Genomic DNA, 24,754 nt, shown 5'->3' on the forward strand with positions numbered 1-24,754 from the left:
TAACCCTCCCCTCCCACAGCCTAACCCTAACCCTCCGCTGCCAGTCCGTGCAGAATGTCGACATTTCACATGTCAACATTTTGCAGATGTCGACATTTTAACATTCTCTACATCATAACTGTCGACATTATGAATGTAAGACTACATCCCACTTAAATAGTAAGATATCTACTATTTCTCTATGGCACCAGAAAGCCGCAGCAGCCATAAAATGTGTTACATGAAAATAAACACTCCCCAATTTATTACATACCTAAATCAATGCCGTGGACCCTCTACATCTGTCTGTTCGTAATCCTTAAGCCAAACAAATAAATAAACAAATAAACCAGGTATACTGCTCCTTGCAGAGCCAGATCACGACTGTCAAGCCAGCCTGGTCAGGAACTACCCAACAGAGAGTTGTTTCACTCTGATTGGTCAATGCATGAGAAAGATGCTCCGCTTGGTTATTTTCAGTTAGAACCCCCATACAGTGCGGATCTAACCCCAATTTAATACATATACGATAAATAAAATAAAAAGTTAATTGATAAAATGTATCAATGAATCCCTATCATAAAGGAATAAAAAGTTATTTAGCGGCGCAAACAAAAACATAAAAAATGGCAAACTACCTTGGAACATGAAATGCTACAAGCAAGTATATTAAAATAAAAACAAAATAACAATTGTTAATGAAGATGTGATGTAGCGCCGCTGGTAAGTTATATGTTTCTATGCAGCAGCCGTTTCCCTGTAACGTATGTTCCTAAAGACAAAACTCAACACATCACTAGGCACTGAGTTGAATGGAATAGCTACTGATATAAACCACCTTCACTTGCAGTTACTGCACACAAAGGTATTAGAAAGAATTATCATCCACCATGCCTGTATCAGTGATCAGGTCCGTAGAGCAAGCTACACCCTGCTAAGCTAAGGTCACCTCTTTCACTCTGACGCCTACACATTATTATCATGATAAGAGGAGAAGACTTAAGAGCGAGATTTCAATTGTGATCTCCAAACCTTTCACCTTAAGTTCTTTAGAGGTATGCACGCTATTTCTGCAGATTAAGGTGTTAAAGTGTATACTTTATGAGAGTAATCCCTACTCATGAGAACACTTATGTAATGTGTATTGTTATCTCTGATATCTTATGAATGTCCTAACAAGTCAGCGTATCCTGTAGTTTTCACCTTTGCTTAGAAGAAAATATGTTATTTCCAGCTAATAAATCTAATACACTATTCTGCAGCCATCGCGTGTCAATCTAGCGGTCAAGTGACTGGCTCACTGGTTTTTTGGGGGGCCATGTATTCAAGAATTTAAAGGCCAAGTCCAGCTACAATTTTTTTTAATTTTGAGTCAATTTATAATACATAAGTAACTATTAAAATATGACTTATTGTTTATAACCCAGAAGTCCCTCTGGCGTCTTTCTGTGCGCGGGGGGTCCTGTGAGGAATCTGATTGGATACCTTTCAGGGGGAATTGCGGAAAGAAGCCCATAGGCTTCTATTAGGTAATGCCATCTAAAGACAGCATTACTCACCGGGTTCAAGCTTCGGAATGTGTCGCATTCCAGAGCTTGGTACACTTCACCCTTTAGTACAACCCACGCTAGGGCAGGATTCAAATGTCTTAGGTGCAGTGGCAGAACGTGGGTGCAGGGGGTCTAGCCACTGTGGAGCACAGAATTGAGGGGACCCCATAGCAATATCAGTGCATTACCACAAGACCATCTTTGGAGTGGTGCAGGTTCTATGAGTGCATGCACCAGCTATGCATGCTCAGAAAAGCCCACCCGTCCTTCTCCGCTGTATTCAGAGCAGGTTCCGGCAATGTGCAATGATTAGCATTGCTGACTTGCCGCGTTGGAGCCTTTGGTTCAATTCCAGCTTAATATTTTCAACATGAGATTTTCCTCCAGAGCCGCTGGTTTCCTCGGAAATCATACAGATAGGCTAATTGGCTTTTGATTAAATTGGAGTCATGTGTTGACTCTGTATAACGGATGAAAATTATGTAATTGTTTAAGACTTCTTCTATTAATAATTTTACAATGAGAGGCGCAAACCTGCAGAACCTCTAACAAATGGCTCCATAGATTGCTGTTTCTATTCATAGAATAACGTGGAAACCGTTTGACACAACATTAAAAATGATTCATACAGGAAGACATAAAAAAAGCAAACAGGCTTAATTTGCAACTCATTTCCCTAGTAAGACAATGGGTTTCCAGATTGATGCACAATAATAACAGCGCTAAACAAAATGGAGGAGAGCCAGAAACAACTTCCATGTTTTCCCCTGATAGGCAGATTGTACACAGTAAAGCTGTATTTCTGTGCGCGCATAACTCTTTATAAATGGGTGCTCCAGTCCAGAGATGTATTTCAGCCCTCACGTGTACTCGTGATTCTCACTTTAGTCAATCGGATATAAGGCTTCCTAGCTTGTTTTGGCATAAAAAGCCAACCCAATTTCCTTTCTGATGCAAAATACAGAAGAGTATTGGAATCTATTCCCAGAACGACTGTTAATTTACATGCAACAAAAGTCTGAGTTATAATACAGTATATGGGATAAAGCACTCCCTACTGTATAATTATATGGAGATTGGAAGTCACTGAATTATTATTAGTATTATGACCATATAAAAGCACAAGGCTGTACATCGAGTGCTATTAGGCAAATCCCTCAGATCCAATGTTACATAGCTGCCAACACTTAAACTAGAAATGAGGATAAATAGCCCCATTCCTGAAACGGCAAACAGCGCCTCCGATTCGCAAAATACACCCAGCCATGACCACGCCAGAAATGCCTTCTTTTAGACAAAGCTCCACCCACTTTCATGTAAGCCCCGCACCTTTATAGGTCTGTGAATTGAGGCTTGGGATTTACGATATCTGTCTACAGTATATATATATGTTTGTGTGTCTAACGCTGCTCCTCAACTCTATGGGGGGAATTCAAGTGTGTTGTGTGCTGGCGCCATTAGATGGCGCACGACGGAGAAATTAAATTGTTGATCCGTTCAAGTGCGCACAGCCGCCAGAGCAGACATTTCTAGTAGCAGACCCCCGAGCCGGCGAGCAGAAAGGACCGAAAAGAGCCCCGTTTCAGCACTGCTAACTAGTTATTTATAATAATGTACAGTAGATGGTGCATTGATTTTTATAATACAGAAGTTTTTATAATAAAACATTGAGGTGGTGACATCCAAACTCACTGTTTATACAAATGTGTCTACAGACGTCAAATCGTGCCAAATAGTGGTACAAGGCTAAAGCACAATTGCATTTATCCTGGTAATGAATCTCAAGTAAGACTTCATCTATCCATAATGATGAATAGTATGGTGTGCTCTGTACCTTATAACACGTCTTTTTAATTAATATTAAAGCAACTCACCAGTTATATACCCAACTTTCGGGAAGCATAGATAGGGACCTCTGCATGTACGAAATGGGGACGTGGCCTTGTGACAAGGGCCCTGATTCAGACCCACTCGCGAGCGGCTGTCCGCTCGCAAGTGGGTCGATGGTCTGCACTGCGCATGCGCACGACGGAGGGAGCTCCGTCGTGCGCATGCGCGAGACGCGACGAGCGAAGGACTTTCCTTCGCTCGTAGTGTCTGATCAAAGGGGGCGTGCTGTCGATGTTGATTGACAGCATGCCCCCTTTGGTAGGCGTGCCGGGGGCGTGCCTGCCAGACGGAGGCGTTCCCAAGGGAACGCCTACCGTCAGAAGCCGGCCCCACTGACATCACTAGTGATGTCAGTGGGAGTGATTTTGGCTCTGATAGAGCCAAAATCACTCCTGGCCTTGCGGTTGAGAAACTCAACTGCAGGCTTCTGCTCGCAGTGGCGATGGTCGCGATGGCAATGGTCGCCATATTTATGGAGGTGGGCCCTGATTCAGAGCGAGCGCTCTGGTCAGAGCGTCCGGCTCTGAATCAGGGCCAAGGGGCGTGACCTCATCACCATTTTTTGTCCTACTGGTGGCATGCCCAGCGCTCTGTGAGCTGCCGGGCATGGCCCCTGTTCCTCTCTCCAGTAAATAAAATCCATGCTCATGCGTAGGGCATTTATTCACTGCTTGCTCTGCTAAGCAGAGCAGCGGGTGAGAAGGTGCCGTCCAAACATCCCACCCCATCCTACTGCGGGACACTGTGGGTTGGATGGAAGTACAGTGCCCAAAAAGCGTGACTGTCCCGACAAAATTGGGATGGTTGGGAGGTATGCAGTTATACAGATAATAGTTACAGGAGCTTATACATATATCAGCTTCAGTTGTGTATTATAGGAAAATAAAGGTTCTAATTTATACATTTCTGGAACACAAATATTGCCAGGACAAACATGAGCCTTATATGGTCTAATAACATGACACTCAAACTATTACTGAAATGTAGGGTTTGTTGGTTTCAGAGACCACGAACAATATTTATTTTGAAATATGTGACTGTGAATCAAGTGATTTCAGACACATTACTGGAGAGAAATGAGTTTGGATATGTAGCAACAACAGATACCCTTGTTCCATATGTCATCTGAAGTAGCTCCACCCAAGACATGCCACCCCAATGTCCATTTGGGAAGCAGGCTGCAGGCAAGGTGGTGATGTGACAGGTTATTCTGCCATGTAAGATGAGATTCTGTACCAGTTATGTAACCCACAAACCTGCATCCAAAATACATAATAGTTTTTCTTTCCTCTTCTCTAAAATAATGCTCAGAGGACTTGAACAGAAAACTTAGAAACTTTGCTGTTGAAGTTTTGGGATAGGTGAGAACAGCAGATCAGAGACAAGTCATAAAGATTTTGGGGGAGATGTATCAAACCTTCCCATATCAATCAATCAGATTCTGGCTATCATTTATCTAGTAAATTCTATAAAATGATATCTACAGTAGAAGCTGATTGGCTGATATTGGAAATTCTCCACCTGTCCCCGCACAGAGCGCAGGGCTCTCACGGGGGCACCGCCGTTGCCCCATGGCCCTTGCTCCTAGAAGGGCTCCCCTTGGATGCTTCAGGCAGGCACCCTGCAAGTTCTGCAGCCACTCAGGACGCTCAGGGCACTCGTCCTGGTGCCAGCAGTCCCGCCCCCTCTGAGTGACATCATGACACCATGTGCTTAGGGGGAGGGGCCAGGATAGGGTGCTCAGGAACCCTATTAAGCCGCTGTATACATCTCCCTTTTATGCCTATAACAGACAAACTGAGGCAGTTGTCTCAGGCAGTAGGTTTTGGGGGGACAGCAAAATGTAGGTAATACATTTAAATGAATGATAATTGTCTTAAAATAAAATGAGTTATTTCTACCCAGGGCCGTAACTGGTGGTGTCAGAGAGGTGCTGTAGTACAGAGCGCAGGGCCTGAGAGAGGCACCGTAACCGCCCAACGGCCCCTGCTTCTGGTTAGCAGGCGGCCTGGAACGGCACCTTGCAACTAGTATTGCTGCAGCAGTGCCACCAGCAGTATTTTTTGTACACTACAGGCAGACACCCTGCTGCGTGTACAGGGTCTTCCGGGTGTTGGCAGCCCACCCCCTATGCACGACGTCATGACATCATGCACATAGAGGCGGGGATGGCACAGGGCGCAGTTAAGCCCTGTTACGGCTCTGTTTCAACCGTATCAATATATTTATTAATGATTAAAGTGAAATTACAATTTGATAGCGCTCACTCCGCTGATACAAACGTTTAGGTGGATTTGTGTGTAAGGGATAATGGGGGCCGCAATCTCAGTTGTTGCTTTAAGGAGCAGGATGGCTAAGCACAGCTTTAGGAGTGGCTGAACTAATGCACCGCAGATAAGAGTTCAATGCACTTGTATAATGATTACAAATATTCCAATAACTTACCAGTGATGTGTAGTGATCCCTCCGACAATGGGATTATCAGAAGACTTCAGCTCAGAATGATCTGGAAAACAAAATATACTGTAAGAGAAATACAGGTATGTAAGAAAAATATAACCAGTATTAAAACAAACACAAGTCTCACTCCTCGGGCAGACTGGGGCTGTAGTACTGTCCACGAGTGTCTGTCTTCCTGAAAGATCTTGCATGTTGTCTCCCTGTGCATGCTCTGTGGCTGTGCGCACGGATTTATGGGTAATTCAGAGTCATACGCAGCTTCACGTGGGGCTATAGGGGCTTCAGTGGGTGCTAACAGGATGACTGAATGTAGGAAATTTAGAGATGCAGCGTAAGTGTCTGTTTTCAGATGGATCTGCTGCAGCAGGGACCATTCTGGGGAAAGTGCGCACGGATAACGATAATGGCTATCATCCCAAGAGTATGTATGGCTGAATAGATGGCACGCCGCGCGGTCAGCTTGGTATACAGGTGAATGTCCCCATTTTTTTCTGTGCACACAAAGCAGGTACAATTAGGGACGACTTGCATGTGACTCTGAGATGCACACACTGGGCCTGATTCAGAGCCGGACGCTCTTTCCGAGCGCTCGCTCTGAATCAGTGCCCTCCTTCTCTTTTTTAGAGTGGCCTCCAGGCCGTTCGCATAGCTGTGGGTGACCACCCACAGCTATAGCGAGCGGCCAAAAAGATGGTCGCAATGGTCAAGACCATCACGACCATCGGGCTTGCGACGAGACCCTTGTGGCAGGGTCTCATCTGCCGCAAGCCCAGGAGTGCTTTGGCTCTATCAGAGCCAAAAGCACTCCCACTTACATCACTTGTGATGTCAGTGGGGCCGACCCCAGACGGTAGGCGTTCCCATGGGAACGCCTCTGTCTGGCCAGCCACGCCCCCAGCATGCCCACCAAAGGGGGCATGCTGTCACTCACCATCGACAGCATGCCCCCTTTGGTGCGAGACCCATAGCGGCGGCTTGCCCGTCGCTATGCGGGTCTCGCGCATTCGCACGTTGGAGCCGGCTCCCTCGTGCGCATGCACACTTGGCCAACATCGACCCACTTGCGAGCACTCAGCGCTCGCGAGCGGGTCTGAATCAGGCCCACTGTGCGGACTCAGGGCCTGATTCAGCTATGTAATGTACGCTAATGACGCCACTGCTGACAATTTGTATGCAGCCGCTATGTGAAAATCTGCTAATGTCGCAGCCACAGGGATCTGTATTGAGTTCGCCACCCGCGGCTTTGCAAACTGAAGCAACTGTGTACAAAGACGCAGCTTAGGTCGCAGATCAGTTGATTATCAGACTTCTGAGTAGCCCTGTAGTTGCTGGGAATGACCGCCGGAGTAATTTTTACTGCGTATGGGACCGCAGTCGCAGGCTGAGAATGGTAGCGACCCAGTGGTGTTTGAGTTGCCGCTCCCCGTTGCCAAATGGTCTCTACCTGTCAATCACATTGCACATAAATCCTCACTGCGAGAGACAACAGTCATGACACTTGACGCAGCGCGACTCAGACACCAGCGCAACCACCGATAATGGCTCAAACTGCGAAAATATCGGTATTGTGGCCATTTGCGACTCAGGCGCTGGGATAGTAATATAAGTGAACTTTTTGCACTTTAATTCACAGAAAAGGAGATATTGAATTATTTTATTTTTAACCTTTAAAATTTTGCTCAAAAACATAAAAATTTTGTCCTAACAAGTCTCATTTTTTAAAAAAAATCTACAGAGTGATCTGCTGTCTCCAAGGGGCATATTTACTAAAGTGCGGGTTTTTAGTAGTGGAGATGTTGCCCATAGAAACCAATCAGATTCTAGCTATTATCTTCTAGAAGGTGCTAGATAACTGTTAAGTTTAAGCTGATTAGTTGCTATGGGCAACATCTCCACTTCTAATAACTCACACTTTAGTAAATACACCCCCAAGTCACCACAATTCAGGGAATGCTGTCAATGCCTATAATATTATCATCATCTTTAAGTCCAAAGAAGAGCGATTTGGAATGTACTGTATGCCAAGTAATATGAGGGTTATCCGTGAGAGGAAATAAACAAATAAACACAAACAGCAACTATAACTAGGGAGCTTCACTGCAATATCTCAAAGCAAACGTTACTGGTTTTGTGGCAGCAATTCTAAGAAAAGATATGCTATAAGCGCCCATTTTGGCAACAGTGGAAGGAAGTTATAAAGGTGCTGAAGTTCTGTTTAAGAGATTGACTGTAACACAATGTAACCATTGTACTGTGGTCATTAAATATAAACTTTGCTTCAAATACAAGCTGTTCCAAACTTCCAATAAGGAAAGACTCACAAGCAACTAACTCCCTGCAATTTGGCAGTAAGTACGGCTAGGAAAAGTGAGTTTGCGAAAGTGAGTTTGTTTCATGAAACATGGATGCATGGCGTGAATGCCCGCCTCTGAGTAATGCCAGATTCAATTATAAATGGCTATTTGCGTACTCACGGCGAGGGCGTGCGACTTTACAGCAAAATGCGACCAGGGAGAAGTGCATGAAAAAATGGGGAAACCACCCTGGAACCCAAAAAACTGAGACAGAAGGGCCATATAGAAGGCTGTTAGTGGCCATAATAAAGTACTGGAGGTTCTTAAAAGGGTTCAAGTGGCTGATTTTTATTAACGGTGGAAAAATGATCGCATGCAAGTGTTTTTCATCAAATTAAAGTCTTTCCAGAATTTTGGGGTACAAAACAAACTTGCCGACTTTCTGGCCGTATCCTACAGGAGAGTGCAGCTAGGTTGACTGACTCGTCACAGCAGTGGGTGTGGCATAAGCATAGGTGGGCGGTGCTGGTGGGGCGTGGCAACAGGACTGCATCATTGTGGCTCTGCCCCCACTATACAATGCCGATATTACAGCCATTTTTCAGTAAGTGGGTGACTGCGAGGGGTGTGGGCCACTACGGGGGAGGGGGTGTGGACAGGTAGCCAGGGCTGCCATCAGGGGGGGACCGTCGGGACTACTGTCCTGGGCCCGGACACTAAGACAGAGAAGGGGGGCCCAGCCAGCTCTTGCCACCTGCCCGCCGTCACTACAGCCAGTGTAGGTGAAAGAGTCCTACACCCGCTGCTGCCGCTACTGCCAACGCAAATTAAGTATATGGGGCCCTCGGGCGGTCCACTCCCCAACCTGCCGCTACTGAAAGGAGCCCGCCGTGAGAGAGATCCTGGTCCTGCTGTCCGACGTCAGTCCCCTCTGCAGTGCCGATGCACAATAAAGTTTATCCAGCGCGTGTGACCTCATGACGTCACCGCGCGTCACTGAAGGACTAGGGGGTCTATTTACTAAGATGGCCCTGGGTAAGCAGTACATAATTTTGATAATTGCTTGACATCAGCCGCAGCCCATGTATATGATTTACATCAGGACCTGGTGACTGATGCCTTAGCTGCCACCTTTGTTATTGGTAAGTTTCGCTTAGCTTTGTGACCGTTAAATGATTGGCCTGAGGAGTATCTATACTATCATTTACCCTCATACTTACACACACGAAGTACGAGCCAGCAACCAGGGCTACCAGCAGAAGTCGTTTGGTAAGTACTATCCAACTTACCTAATACCTGCACCTATCGTGTCCAAACCACCCTGATATTGCACTCATTATTTTGAGGTACCTGCGGTGATGTAAAGATAGGAGGATGTACACAAGACGTATTTAAAAGAAGGAATAACTGGATTACAACACACTATTCAGGACATATGCACATTTGAGCAATACTGAAAATACTACCTACAGTTTTTGCCTACCAGACTTTAAGAATGATTTATTTCTGACAATAATCCATATTGCAAAACCATCGTAATACCCTTCCTACAGATATTGCCCACCAGCCACAATACAACCATCAAGGAACTATTTTAAATACATATACTTTATACGGAACGTCACAACAATGGTAGAGTAATATCGCCCACATTGATGCCATTGTTTTGTTGTAGAGATCCCTAGATATAGACATTGATTACACCATATACCAGACAAGGAGTATACAAATATACATCTCTATACCACAGAGCGCTTAATCCTTTTTTTCCCCCAGTGTTTGATTATCTACAGGAGGTTGGAACACCTCACAGAGTGAGCAGCTAGTGGTATAGTTAGAAGGTCATCCTGAGAGCACCTACCCCTATTTCCAAGTTTCAGAGGATCATGTGGGCCTATTTTCCTCAGGGGGTCTGAAGCTGCCGTTCCATCCGCCCCATTCAGGGGTATATCTATAATGGGTGCAGGGTGTGCGGGGAACACGGGCCCCTGGGTCCAGGGGGGCCCCACATCGCACACCCTGTAGCCATAATGTTACTTAACTCTCGGGAGTCCCACGTCGGTGCCGAGGTGGCCATTTTCCTGTCGTTTGCACATGCGCAGTACAGGGAAAATGGCCGCCATGGCCATTTTCCCGGTGATCTGCGCATACACTATAGACTCAGGGCACACTCTAGTGCCCAGAGTCTATAACTCCGGCGCTGGCCGCGCACAGCTCAGTGCGCTGCCGGATGGAGAGGAGGGGACCGTGTCGGAGACTGCACACGGGCCCCCTCCTCTCTAGAAATGCCCCTGGCCCCATTCTTAATCTGGCCCTGCAGACAGTGATTTTGCCTACTGGGGCCGTTCTTTCTTAGCCACCATACTCTATCTGTCCTTCCTTCTTGCTCAGTTAGTTTAATAGTGAAATTACTTTGAGTTAAAGTTTAAATAAATCTGCCCTTTATTTTCCCCTTACATATGCCTCCGTTTCATTATTTTATTCTAGTAATGGTTAAGATATTTAACTTGCTCTGGGAAGGGGCGGTCATGTGATAATTGGTAGGGAGTTTATGGGTTGTAGTGAAGAGTTCAGTGGATTTATTGCCACCTTTCCCACAAATCAGCTCTTCAGATTTCTGCTTTGCTAGAGCTGTCCAATCACTTGTAAGAGCTTTTATGGTGACTTGGATTAGAAATGTCTAAGAGCAACTCCAGCTCAGACGTGAAGCGGTTACGCCACACAAGCTGCCAGAACGGGGCTGCCGAGTGCTGGAGTGTGTAAAACTCATCTGTCCTCAGGTGCAATGCTCACTACCAAGTTCCAAACTGATACTGGAAGAAATGTCAGCACAAGAACTGTTAATTGGGAGCTCCAGAGATTGGGTTTCCATGGCTGAGCAGCTTTGCACAAGCCTCAGAGCAACAGGCGCAATGACAAATGTCAGTGGTATAAAGTACCCCATCATTGCACTCTAGAAGAGTGGAAACGCATCATACAATGACAGCCAGGGTAATTGTTTGCTTCCGCCTTTGTGGCAACAGTTTGGGGAAGGTCTTCCCATGCAAATAGGGTGGTTCATCAAAAAATTACTGATTTTGTGTGGAAGAACTTGGGTCAGCCCGCCCAGAGCCCTGACATCATCCTCAATGAACACTATTGGGGTGGACTGGAATGCCAACTGAGATCCAGGCCTTTTTTCCCAACATCATTGCAAACCAATGCCAGATGTACTAAGCTCTGAAAAGTGATAAAGTGGAGAGTGATAAACTGCCAGCCACTCAGCTCCTAACTGTCATGTTACAGGCTGTGTTTGAATAATGACAGTTACCAGTTACGAGCTGATTGGTTGGTAGCTTACCACTCTCCAGGTTATCACTTTTCAGAGCTTAGTACATCTGGCCCAATGCTTTTGTGACTAAATGGACACAAATCCCCATAGCCATTCTGCAGAATCTAGTGGACACTTCCCAGGAGAGCGGAGGTTGTTGTTGTAGACAAGGAGGGTGGGGGGGGGGGGTGTTATGTATGTAATATATATATATATATATATATATACACATACATACATAAATACACACACTCAGTTTAGTGTGAGAAAGTGCAGAGAAAGCAACCTTAATTATTATCATTCTGAGACAAGTTACAACTTCTCATTGCTCTTATAGTGGTGTCCACATAGGATGACTACACCCTGCTTTTATTTCTCAATATACAATGTTAATGCAAGACGAATATTCCATGCCAAATATGTGCACTTATCTTGTAATAAGTTTGCATTCAACTTTAGACTATCCATTAGTCACACATACACAGAGTGTCATGTTAAAGCTAAACAATTAGCTCAGTCAATTCAACAAGTAAACATGGGGTAACCCAGGGGTGGGATAGCACGCTATGAAATAACAGTGGGTGCAGACAATAGTGGAATTGCACCCACTAGTATTAACTTGCTCGGTGGCTACAGTATGAACACATCGTAATCTGTGAACCCCGTTGCCGCAGCACCTCCTGTAACCATGGTACTGTAGTTCCGCCGCTGGCTCAATTGGCAAACACAGGGCCGTAGCTAGGGTAGTGCGGCCGGTACCATCGCACAGGGCACCACAGGTCAGGGGGCGCTTTTTGGGCCTGTCTAATTTCTGTTTATTATCATTCTCACTTGTAGCTGCCTCTTATTTCATCCCCAGCATCTCCTGGCCTCCCCTATCTCTTCCCAGGCCCTTGCCCATGAGGCCATTCCGCTTTTTTGGGTGCATCATGTGCCTTTGTAAAATGAGGTGGGCACCAATGCTCTTTCTGGCACAGGGCACCAAAATGTCTAGTTACGGCTCTGGGCAAACATCTGTCACTTCTATTTGAATAATATTTAACATTGTCCAGGATTTGTAGAGTAAGTTACATCAGGGTCAATAAGATGTTACACAAATGTGTTGTATTTCTTGACCTCAACAGAAATAATATGTTTATCACACCTTCCATCTGTCCCGAATTAGGTGGGTTAGTCCTGGTTCTAATGGATTGTCTGGCCCAATGGGACTTCGCCCAGACAGCCAGGACTACTGGCTGGTCTGTCTGGCGTACAATGGGGCATGCTGAAATGAAGAAGGGTATTTAGGGGTAGATAGGGGGGGGTGTTGATTGGTCATGCTTGATGCCAGTTTGTCAGGAATGCCAGGCACAGTACTAAGGATGTGGCACGTAACATTGTGATGTGTCAGACACACCAATGAGGAGCACTTCCTGTCATCATAAACCTATAACGTTAGACCAAGCTGACATTGGAAACGTCATCATGTTACACCATAATGTACTTGTACATACTGTACAGTACAGGCGGAGTGGTGTCTGCCGTGGATAGCCAGATAGCTTGCGGTAATACAGATAACTTTCTTAAGATGAAATGAAAGTGTGAATTAAAAAAATAAGTAAATATGTGGAAATAAAAAGTTATAGTGCAAATACCAAGAAGCCAGAGACCAGAGAACTAAAACTGACCACACATTGCAGCATACGTTGAGCTCATAATACCTGACTGGCATTCTGACATTTACCAGATAGGAGATTTAGTAGCACGGCATGGACTCTGAAACACTTGGAACAAAAATTCAGCCAGCCTTACTGCCATGCTCGTAATAAAAGTCACTAGCTGCAGCCATTAGGTGTCAGTGGGTACTGGGATGGCAGTATTGGCAAACAAACTAAAAAGAGAAGAAATGCAGGTTGGTGTTTTCTATGCCATGGTGGTTTTTTCATCACAGTCCATCACTGCGGTTTAAGGGCCTGATTCAGCAAGGATCGCAACTGCGATTACGCACGCTATCGGCCGATTGTTGCGTACCGCGCATGCATATGCATCAGAGTGCAGGTGTGCGAACACTCAACTGCGATCGGGATTGCGATTGCAGTGACTAGGCAGACCCATCGCAGAGTGATTGACAGGAAGTATTGTTTGGGGGTGATGGTGAGGGGGTGGTCTGCGACACGCAGGCGTGCCAGTGCATTTGAACGCCGGTACAGGAGCGTGCATAAATTAGCCACTGCGAGGCAGCCTGAGCTCTCACTGCGTACCAGAATGTCAGCAATTTCTGAGTAAGGTCAGACTTTGTGCAAGTGTGCGTGAGGCTGCGATGGTACTCGATGTTACCGATGGGTTTGCAGTCTTGCTAAGTATTACGGATGTGTGTAAGGCAGTGGTTCCCAAACTTTTTTCAATCACAGCGCCCCAGAGTATCAGAATAAGTTTACGTTTGTTATTGTGGAATTCAGAAAAAAAATGTAGTAAAATTGTAAAGTGCAGTAAATTGTGCTGACCTGTCATTCTCAGGTTCAGTTATGTGATGGGGACAGGTTTGCAGTGCTATTTATTCACATATTTACATTACATTGACCATATATAATTTGATTTGGCGCTGGACCACCAACCTAGGGAAACCCTTGAAAGTGACCCAAGGCACCCCAGGGTGCCATGGTGCACAGTTTGGGGACCACTGATGTAAGGTAAAGTGGGTGTACTTATGTTGTGCTGCGACATAGCGATCGCAGTGGATTAGCATATGATCGCAGTGAGACAGCGTGCGTAATCGTTATTGAAAGCAGACAGCTGCTTCTTGATAAAGACGTGCAGCACGGGGAAACGCGTCGGAGCCACAGGTATTTCTCCACTTGGAGCTTTGCCCACTATCTGCCGCACTCCTCTCCATATCCTGGCAAGCTTGCTGGAGGAAGCATCTCTACTCACGCCGCTACCCGGCCTACGGAGTCTACGTGTGGCCTGAGACCAGCGGTCAGGTGAGCACGACCGCGTGGAGCTGTCTCCCGGGGTAACCCACCCGCAGCCAGGCAATTACACCAAGTACAGCAGCCGCAGGACCTGCGATGCCTTACCCCCAGACTGGAGTCTGACAGAGGACATTAGCGGAGTGAGTTCCTAGAGCAGTCTGCTCACATACCTCTACCATTATACATCCCTTCTACTAAAGGATTGTACTTCAGTTTAATAGCGGGACATACATATGGCTTGGGAGATTTACTTACACTCCTAATGAACACTGGACATTTCATCTCCAATCTGTGACTGATATTTCAGCTGTACGGATCAGCAATTGTTCAATTGTTATTTTTGACCCCTCACTCTTTTTCTTTTTTACTGTTTTTCTTGTGTATTAGTTATTTATTTTTCAACACTATTGTGTTTTTATGATTCACATATGATATTATTTATTTACTCCCGGGAGCAACTGATTATAATTATATGTCTAATAAATACTGTTTAAATTATTTTCTGGTCTGACATTTTGCTCATGTTGTTTTAGCGCCTTTGCAGTTTATCCCTGTTTTAGCTATTGAAATCGCATCTGTGATCCTTGCTGAATCAGGCCCTAAATTAGGTATGCGCCACATGAGTGTGTCATTTCTCAAACTGGAAACACTGATCTTCCAGATCTGATTTGCAATATAGAAAATTAATGTGGGCAGCTTACTGTAACCATCACATAGATTACTGCAGCCAAATACCGTGTTTCCCCGATAATTAGACCTACCCCAAAAATAAGCCCTATCCTTACTATTGATGAATGGCCCAAAATAAGCCCTACCCCGAAAGTAAGACCTAATAAAATCTAAATTTTTCCCGGTCCCTGCACTACACTAATATGCACCCAGCTCCGCCCCCCGCATGAAATCCGGTACTACAGTAAATGAAAGAGCTGGAGGAGGCTGCCAGGCCCGCTCCTCCACCAGCTTACAGGAACGTACTCAGACTGCAAAACAAGCTTTCAATAAAGCTTGTTTTGGAGTCAGCGCGCGTGACGTCATGAAGTCACGGCGCGCCTCTGAAGGTGGACAACGGAGGAGCCGCGGATCGTGGAGGAAGGCGCGACTCTGAAGGTGGACTTCTTGTTGTAAAGGTAAGTTCAACAGGGAGAGGGACAGGCTGAATTCAACACCGGGGTGCTGGAGACGCACAGGCTGTATTCATCAACAGGGGGGGGGCTGGAGAGGCACAGGCTGCATTCAACAGGGGAGGAGAGAGGTACATTGAAATGGCTGTCAATGTTAAATTAAATAAGCCCTACCCCGAAAATAAGCCCTAGTGTGTTTTTTGGACCAAAAAAAAAAATAAGACAGTGTTTTATTATCGGGGAAACACGGTAGTTATGTGCAGCCAAAATGCTCACTGATCTGGTCGTTCAATGGCTGTGCAAAACAAGGCTATATTGGACCAGGTGGTACTTTAACAATGAGCCCACATCTAAAAGCACCTACCTTATAATGTGTGATATGCCTAATACCTACCCTTCTGACTTCAAAGTAATAAACGGTCACTCCAGTGAAGATGGGATTGTTAGGATCATGATCACAGTTCTGCCACTTTTTATTGTAGATGAAGCTCCTATTTTTTAGTCCTGATCCCAGAGCATAATAATGTGTAAGTAGCATATACTAGCTGTCAGTAACCATCCAGAAACAGTCAGTACAAAAAATATTCAAGGACTGAAAGCCTACAAACTTTATTAAGATGCTATGTAGGGTTCATTGCCAAAGCGGACAAAAAATCTCCATCCACACAGCTTCTCTCTTTTTGACAAAGATTGGCAACATGTCTGCTTAATTAATGCATTTCAAGGTGTGCAGCCACTTTCCCAGACCTGCCCCTGGAAGATCAGTCTGTCTCTACATCTGTGGGAACGGCGGGACCACCAGGAAATGTGTGTTGTGGGAACAGTGAAAGGGTTACCACCACCCTATCTAATGAACTTCCCCCCTCTCCAGGTCTATTATTTCATTTCAATAACTACATTACTCAACTAAATGTTGATGCAAGAGTAGGTGCACTGCCTCTACTGCAAGCCTCCTACACCCACCCCTAGATTCTAGCTCCAACGCCATGACGAGAACTGAGAAGACATTTGTTTAACACACTTGAAATAAGTAGGATCTTAGTGCTGCTACTTTATTGTGTATATGTCTGAAATATTTGAGCATGCTTGTCAGGATGATGATGTTGCTGCTGACGAAGACATGGAGATTTGATTGAGCTTATATTTTCAGAGGACTTCAAACATTCCCCATCTGGATCAGCTGCCTACAGCTGCTCTTCTGGCTGGGAGGATGGAGGAATAGGACAAATCTGTACTTAGAAATGTCACTTCCTCGCGTCCTCATCTGACCGCACCGACATCTCAAGACTGCTTGAATCAATTTCATTAAAAGAATATGCCAGATACGAGTGTCTAATATATATCAAAGGCAAAAAAGCTCTAAGACCTGTGAAAATGGGTTGTATTTTTAGCAGGATTGAGGACTTTTGCCTATTTATGAAATCTTACTCCTGGTAAAGACTATCACCAGCTATCGAAAGGCAATAAGACCACACCGAGGGCATTCTGCTACACTCTACCATGCAAAGTTTGGGGAAACCAATTTATCATGGAAAGCAAGTACTGTACAAGAACTACCGTTGATCGCTAAGGCTGAGGGTGCCCACAGATAATAATGCTTTATTATTAAATATATTTTTCAGTTTAATTTGATTTCAAAAATTTACTTTTCTAATAACTTTACTTTTATATTTGATATAATCTAGAACTGGAAGTTGAGTCCCAGCTTCCAATTCCACTGACCATTTGCAAGCTGGCTCACACAGGCGTTCCTTGATACCTAACTAGCCTTGCAAGTGGTAAGAGTGCTTCCACCCCTGCCGGCCAGTGTCGTAGGAGAGCTGAGCATCTTTTTGTCTCATTTGGGTGTGAATTCAAAAATGCTTTTTATAAAGTTCCTGAGCTTCTCATTGAGGTGAATACAATTGATGGCTACTGTATATGCTATCGAGCATTTCTGTGATCCTCGGCTGTGCATATAGCTTGTTGCGCTACCCCCGACAGCAAAGATGTTGGCTTCCATTTAGAGTAAGATAGTTCAGCTATGAAAACTATAGGAAGTGAGCTTGAGGGCTGAGAGGAATAGTAAAAAATTGCAGCAAACTCAGGGAAAGGCTGCGTGAAGTTTTTGTTTCAGACACAAGTCCAAAAAGGCGTAGAAGGTGAACCCAACAGCCATTTTGAGGGATTTTTTTCATGGTCATAACCAGATCAGAACACTGAGAAAGTGAATCCTACAATTGTATATTTAGATTTGTTCTCCAGATGAGAGCCAAAAAACATTATTGATAAGGCATCAGCTTTGCCAGTTCTAGATCTTAGTTGTTAGGAAAGTATGATGTTGCAGGGAAGAGAAAAAGTCAGTGGGGTAATTTTTTAGTGGCATGTACGTATAAATTCCAGATTCTTGTGGTCGGTAAAGTCTGTTAATAGATGAGCATAACCCCCAAGATGATGTCTCCAATTTATACCCCTTTCAGACATACAGCAAAAACCTGAGTTTTTGGTCGTGAACGTGCATCAACCCAGGTTTTTGCTATGTGTGAACAGAAACGACCTGGATCGAAGTCCCGGGTCCATGACCCTGCTTTATACCAGGATTTTTCCCGGGTGCAACCCAGGTAGCCTCTAGTGTGAATGCATGGGGCGTATGTCTGAAAGTGGTATTAATGATCAGTAACTCTTATTAACATAACTTCTCTCTGCAGAACACATTAGGGGGGGCCTGGTTATCAAGCCCCTTTTAGCTAAAACTTACGTGGAAACTACAGCTTAGGTATAAGGGCTATTTAGCAAGAGCTTAATGCAGGATATACCCAAATTATATCTTGCATTCAGCTAATGGGGCAGATCTCAATCCCCATTATTTTTAAGGAGCCTGCAGATCAGCTCTATTTATCAAGCTCCAAAACACGTAGATATTCAGAGCTTGGCCCCATTGGCTAATGCCCAAGATGCCAAAATGAAGATGTCTTTGGCAGCTTTGTAACTACAGATGCATTCTTGCAGGAGGGGGATCCTTCTCCAGCAGCCTCTGTACATTAAAGCGCCCATTTCTGCAAAATGGCGCAGCTCATGCGTGACCTTATGGCCGCGCATGCACAGTGTAAGCAGTTGCAGGGAAGTGATAGTGGACACTATTGCTTCACTGTAAAGCTCTTCGCCAGGACAGCCTCCCAACGGAGCTGCTGCTCGAGTGTGAGCTCATTAATAAACACATACAAAAATGTATCCCTTATTGCCGAGATATGCAACGACAATGAATGATAAAAAGTGCGGCCCAATGCTTATCTTTATTATATAGGCCCCTTGTAAGAAAAATAACCAATAAATATAACCACATCTTCTGCATCTCGAAACATGATTACTGTAACATAGGAGTCAGAGGTATCAACTTCTACAATGATAACTAGTTTTGGATCAGAATGGACCAAAGTTGGTGCTGAATTGAAAATGTCCTTCATCAAATAAAAGCTACAGGTGACCATTTGCACGAATAACCTTTATTGGTAAGCACATAATATGGGCACGAATCCCAGAACAGTTCCTTTACACCATACTTTCATATCACTCTTAGAGGGTGGCGTATTCACAACAGCATTAACCTGACTAAGCTACGTACCAGCTGGGGAAATAATATAATCCTAGAAACTTACTGCCTGTCTATTCAGGGCTTCCAGTTTAAGGTAGAGCTGTTGCTTTTGGAGATGTTCAAGCATGAAGCAGACATATTCCTGATGTCCTTCAAAATTATCTAAAAATATACAGTAAAGGTACCACCCATATAGGCAAGCACAAATTGATCTAGTAGAAGCTCATAAAAAATAACCAATAAAATCCTGAAACATTGTGTGTGCATGACACTGAAGAGCATGACTAAGTAGTCAAAATGTCCGTATCTGGTTCTGGAAACAGTCTTCCATTACTTTACATATAGGATACAGATTGTAGGCGCTGCAAAACGCAAGCTTTGTAAATATTTCAGCCTTGTACAGTCTCAAAAGCAATTCAGGATTTAAAATAAGTGGGTAGTGTATTAAACTCCCAAAAGGGATTAGAATATTGGTGCCCATAGCCATATATAATAAGGCTGCCCCTACAGGAGAATTGGATTAATGGGTAAAGTCCATCTTTAGGTTCTCATTAAAATATTTTCCAAGAACGCAGAGTAAATCAGAGCAAATGGCATTGTCTTGGCCCCGGTATCAGGTTTAAGGATGATTAGGAGGGACTTGCTCGCCATTTAATTATCACAGAAATCCCAAAGTGTTCTGAATTGTGACCACAGCTTATCTAATTCTTTTACAGAATATGCAGAATTACAATGGGGCATATTTACAAAAAAACCAATTGATAACCCCTAGCAAAATTTACCAGGAGCAGAATCCATGGGATCCCTCCCTGGCAATGGCCGCTTGCACATGCATGGTCTGCAGACCGCGCATTGCGTAGTAGCGTCACATGACCGGAACCTGAATGAAAAAGTAAAGTAACCGCATTAGCGATCACCTTACTTTACCCATCACAGGGATGGGCTACTATCGGAGCTCCTGTCTCTGGATGTGTTTAATATTACATCCCTGCAAACTTTAATTTGATATTGTCGCAATAAGCAGAGTTAGGAAGTTACAATTATCAGATCTGAACCTAATAATTAATAAATATGCCCCTTGGTCATGTTCTTAGTTTTTACCCCTTTCTCTATCTTCTCCCTCCCATTCACCATTTTTTCCTACTTATTAATAGAAAAGGTATTAACTATCCCTTACTGTATACAAGTCCTTTGTGAATGTGCACTTGTGATTGGAGGACTAGTATCCCTGTATAGAATTGTATATGAACATGCACAAGGTCAGGTTGGGCAGGAGTAGTGTCTTATGTCTGATAGAGTGTAATAGAATGGTGTTATGACCGTGTCCAGTGGACGAGCCACGATGGGCATAGTGTTGTTTGTCTATATAGAGTGTAAGTAATTGAATTGGGATCACGTACAGTGGTCAGGTGATGTTGGGATGTGTGAGACCCCTTCTCCTGGGCTAGCACTCCTCCCACCTGCCCCATGTGATTTTAATTAGTATGGTGTCCTTCACATTGCAGTACACACATTTAAATGGGCTCTATTAAAGGTAAGTCCTAGATAAATTTATATAATGTGTCAGTATTAGGGATGTTAGGGACCCACTTTATAAGGTTCACCGTAACGTAGGTAGATGGGCAAACATCTTTAGCCAAACATGTCCTAAGAACCTTACTTAAAAACAATGTTATTTGTTGGAGTTTATTATAAATATCTTGATCATTAGTATTCTTAGTGCTTAGAGTGTGCATCTGCATTTTCCTTTTTTTCTATATTAGCAGTACAGGTCTCAGGGGCCTATTCATCATCGGAGGCAGTATGGCCCCTGATGATTTAGTATTGATCTTGCTGCAAGGGATACTTAAGTATCCAACTCGCAGCGTCGGAAACTTGACACTGGAGCAATTCATCATTGCTCCGGTGAGGGGACAGCTGGTACGAAAAGCAGCTGTCCCCTCATAAAGTACCGCAGCTACAGAAGTAGCTGCGTTACTTACCTCCTCTCCGTCGTCCCGGCTACGCATGTGTGACCCGAGGTCACGCAAGCGCACAGCTGCTGGGGAGTCCATGAGAAGGCGGCGGAAGGATCTTCGCATCCCCAGAACTCCTTCCCATTGGAATGAGCGGGGCTGCGAGAGCAAATGCCGTCTGAAGATGGCGCTTGTTCTCGGAAGCAAACTCCGAAAACTTTCAGTTTTTGGACTTTGCTGAATATCAGGGGGTCCTATCATTATTGATGATGAATGGCCCGGTAACCTAAATATGCGGACACTAGCATTTCTCCGCATGGTTACCGGGCCATTTATCGTTTGAAGAATAGGCCACTCAGTATGGAAGCACCTCTATGTTATAGATTAGGATTTGTAGCCCTCCCCCTTTTTTTCCTCTGTATAGACTTTGGGGCCTATACATCAAAACATAATTATCACTTGTGATAATTATGGTTTGACCTCACTGCGAGTTCAAACAAAGTTTGGGAGGCATTCATCATGTCTCCTGCCCTAAACTATCACTTCCGAAAAACTGCTGTTTCTACGAAGTCAGTTTTTTGGAAAGTGAGAGACTTCTCTCCTGCTCTTCCAGTCTGTCTTCAGTTTTCACTGCCTGTCTTCAAGCTGCACATGTGCTGCTTAAAGACGGTCTGCGAAGAGACTGCTGCAGCAGGAGAAAAGAATCTCCTTCCCCCCAGCTATTTGCCCGCATAGCCACCCACCAACCCCGCCGGTGTCTATTCTGTGTCCAGCCCAAACCATGCCCCCCAATCTAAGCAAAGCTGCCGCCGCCTGTACCCCCACGCTATGTGCGCGCACGCCTGAACCCCCACCCCTGCCCATCAACCCCGCTGATGTCATGCAGCAGCTGGAGACTGTGTGCCCCCACACTCAGACCTACAGCCCCGTGCAGGTCCACTGCTGCTGTGCCCTCTCCTGGCCCCGGCTTACAGGAGGAGAGCTTGGGGAGCCGATTCAGGTAAGATGATACAGCAGGGAGGTATATTTTCATATCCCCCTGCTGTATCGGCTGCTGTACGCTATCTCAGGATGGCGTACAGCATCACTGTCAACTAGTGAAAAAAATGCTTTTCCGGAACTTGATGAATTACATAATTTCCACATCCTCATACTATAGTATGGGGACTGTGGAAATGATCAGGGGACAATTGTAACCAGGGTGAATAATTAACCTAGCACTTAATTTCTACAATAGATGAAAATCTTAATTTTCACCTACTTTTGTAGAAATGAAGTGATGATGCATAGACCCGAATATCAGAACTGATCATTTCCAGTGGTCAGGACATATAGTAGTACAGGGGTGGGGTGATGAGGCACTACATAAACAGCATTACATTAATTACAATAAAGCTGTGACTTTTAGGTTGTACAATTGATAGTACAATTGTGGTCTTTAACAGCTGTACAACAATGCTGACCCATGACCATATTAACTCCAACAAGAGCATGCTTGGTATTACCGGCACGCAAACAGAAGGCATCTTCCCTGTACTCACAAGACTAAGCCCACATACTGTACTCCTTATTTACAATCAAGCACTTCTTAGAAACAGAGAATATGTTTCCTTGAACAGGATACAGATTTGTTTGATAGATGGAGTCTTGCACATTAAAAACACTTATTAAGAAGAAAAAAAATAGCTCCGTAGTTCTCTACTTGCCTGATAATTTCATGTAAACATCCTGCAATTTTCATGATATTTTGACTACCAGTGGTGATGAGATATTAATGCTTAGGAACAATACCATGGCAATGCAAAAGGGTAAATATGCAGTTACCCATAGCAACCAATCAGACATTAGTTTTCAATCAAGGCTAATTTACAAACTGGAAACAATGTAGTAGAGTGTGCATTCTCTTGTGTTACTTGTCTACCTATTTATTACAAAATTGGGAAGTGCGGAGCTCACGGTGTCATAAATCATGTCATCACAGCCCCGCTGCGCAATGCATATATATCCATCAGTCCTATGCACCCCACTTACTTATTGGATCCAGCAATGAGAGGTACATGGTACCAAGGTACCACTACTCAAAGGCGCAATGATGCCACATCGCAGGGCAGGCTGGGAATGAGATAGTGGATGTTGGTCTGCTCTCCAAATAGTCTGGGAGAACACCACAAAAAGAGGGAACAGGCAAATATACTCTATAATCATGTACCAATGTAACCTTAGCTACTGCTTACTATCACTTTTAAGACTTCAACCTAAAAGATTCAGTCTTCAGTGAAATATCCTAGAGGTAAAACCAGGTCCTAAAAATTACAGAAAAGGAAAAAGGAACCAGCGTTAGATAAGTGCCTCTTTTATCATCTATATTACAGAAAATGCAGTGAGGATCAGTATTAAAATATATTCATTTTATTATATAAAATGCATAAAAACAAATTGTGTATGAAGAATACAAATATATATTGCACAAATTATTGCGGACTGCCCATCTAGCCTCAGTATCACAGAACCGACACTATGTAATAGTTCCCTTGGATGAATAAGATAATAAATGAATGATACCTCACAAGGGTACAAAACGTTCTCAATCAGATCCAATGAATCCCCATGGGGCGTGTTGAAGATTACAAGGTTCACAACAGCCACTGTCCGATGGCGTTATGGTCCATACGATGATCTATTCAGTATACTGTAGAATGATTATATCCATGAAAGTCCAACCTTAGCATCTCACAGAGGTGATGTAAGCCGTACTCCAAAAGTTACAAATGAGGTGTGAATAAATCCTAGTGTGGTGGCAGTACACTAATGCCAATCTAACGCGTTTCGTTACTACTATTGTAACTTCATCAGAGGAGGTCCATTTGTCTACCGCTAGAACCTTCTATGTCCTTTATTAATGTTCAGGGATTGGTATAACCCTGATGCCCAACAGCTCTATTATATAATTGACTAATTTGTAATATATTTTTTATTATGAATATATATTATATATATGTATATATATATATATATATATATATATATATATATATATATATACTGTATATCATATTTTTTCCTAAAAAAAATACATAGCTGGGTTCAAGCATTCATGTGATGTGGTGAGTCCTTTTATGTAATGTGTGCTCTCAGCAATGCTATGCTCTCTGACACTGGCAGCTAGTTGTCAGAGACAAACATTCTGCCTATCTGGTTAAGAGCAAAGAGTCCAGTGATGTCTGTGGAGTGTCGATCCATCCTAATTCCTATTGGATGTATTTTTCTAAACAGGCAGCGGATGGTATCCCTGACTGTCATATGATCACCAGATCCAAGTTCTATTTAGTATGTTCCACAAAAAACTAACATTTTAATTTTGCAGGTATACAATTCTATTAATGTCATTGGAGGTATTTTACTAAACACGCCCAAAGCAAACCGCAAAATACTTAAAGTTTTGCTCCACTGCACCATGAAGGAGACGCGAGTAAAGACAGTCCCCAAAATCTCCTCACTCCCATGCTTCACATAAGAAGCAAAAGGCTTTGTCCTAAAGAACTGACTATAAGGTGACAGAGATGACAGTTCACCTGGAGATGTGTTGGTGAGAAGAACACGCTCAGTGGCGCACATAAGAAAAGCTGTAGGACCCATGCTTTAGCAGGTTGTACATGTTTATAGGTCCAAGTCA

General features: G+C 44.1%; 1 long non-coding RNA gene across 1 annotated transcript in view; it reads right to left on the reverse strand.

The window, feature by feature from the left end:
* LOC148517221 (uncharacterized) overlaps positions 1–24,754 on the reverse strand; it is a 567,443-nt gene that overhangs the window by 249,570 nt on the left and 293,119 nt on the right. Inside the window, exon 3 of the long non-coding RNA XR_015879310.1 lies at positions 5,865–5,925. This is a non-coding gene — a long non-coding RNA (uncharacterized LOC148517221). The remainder of the gene's footprint in view (positions 1–5,864; positions 5,926–24,754) is intronic.

The sequence above is a fragment of the Taudactylus pleione genome, unplaced genomic scaffold (genome assembly GCF_031769625.1).
Source record: "Taudactylus pleione unplaced genomic scaffold, aTauple2 ptg000225l, whole genome shotgun sequence".
Classification (NCBI taxonomy): Eukaryota; Metazoa; Chordata; class Amphibia; order Anura; family Myobatrachidae; genus Taudactylus; species Taudactylus pleione.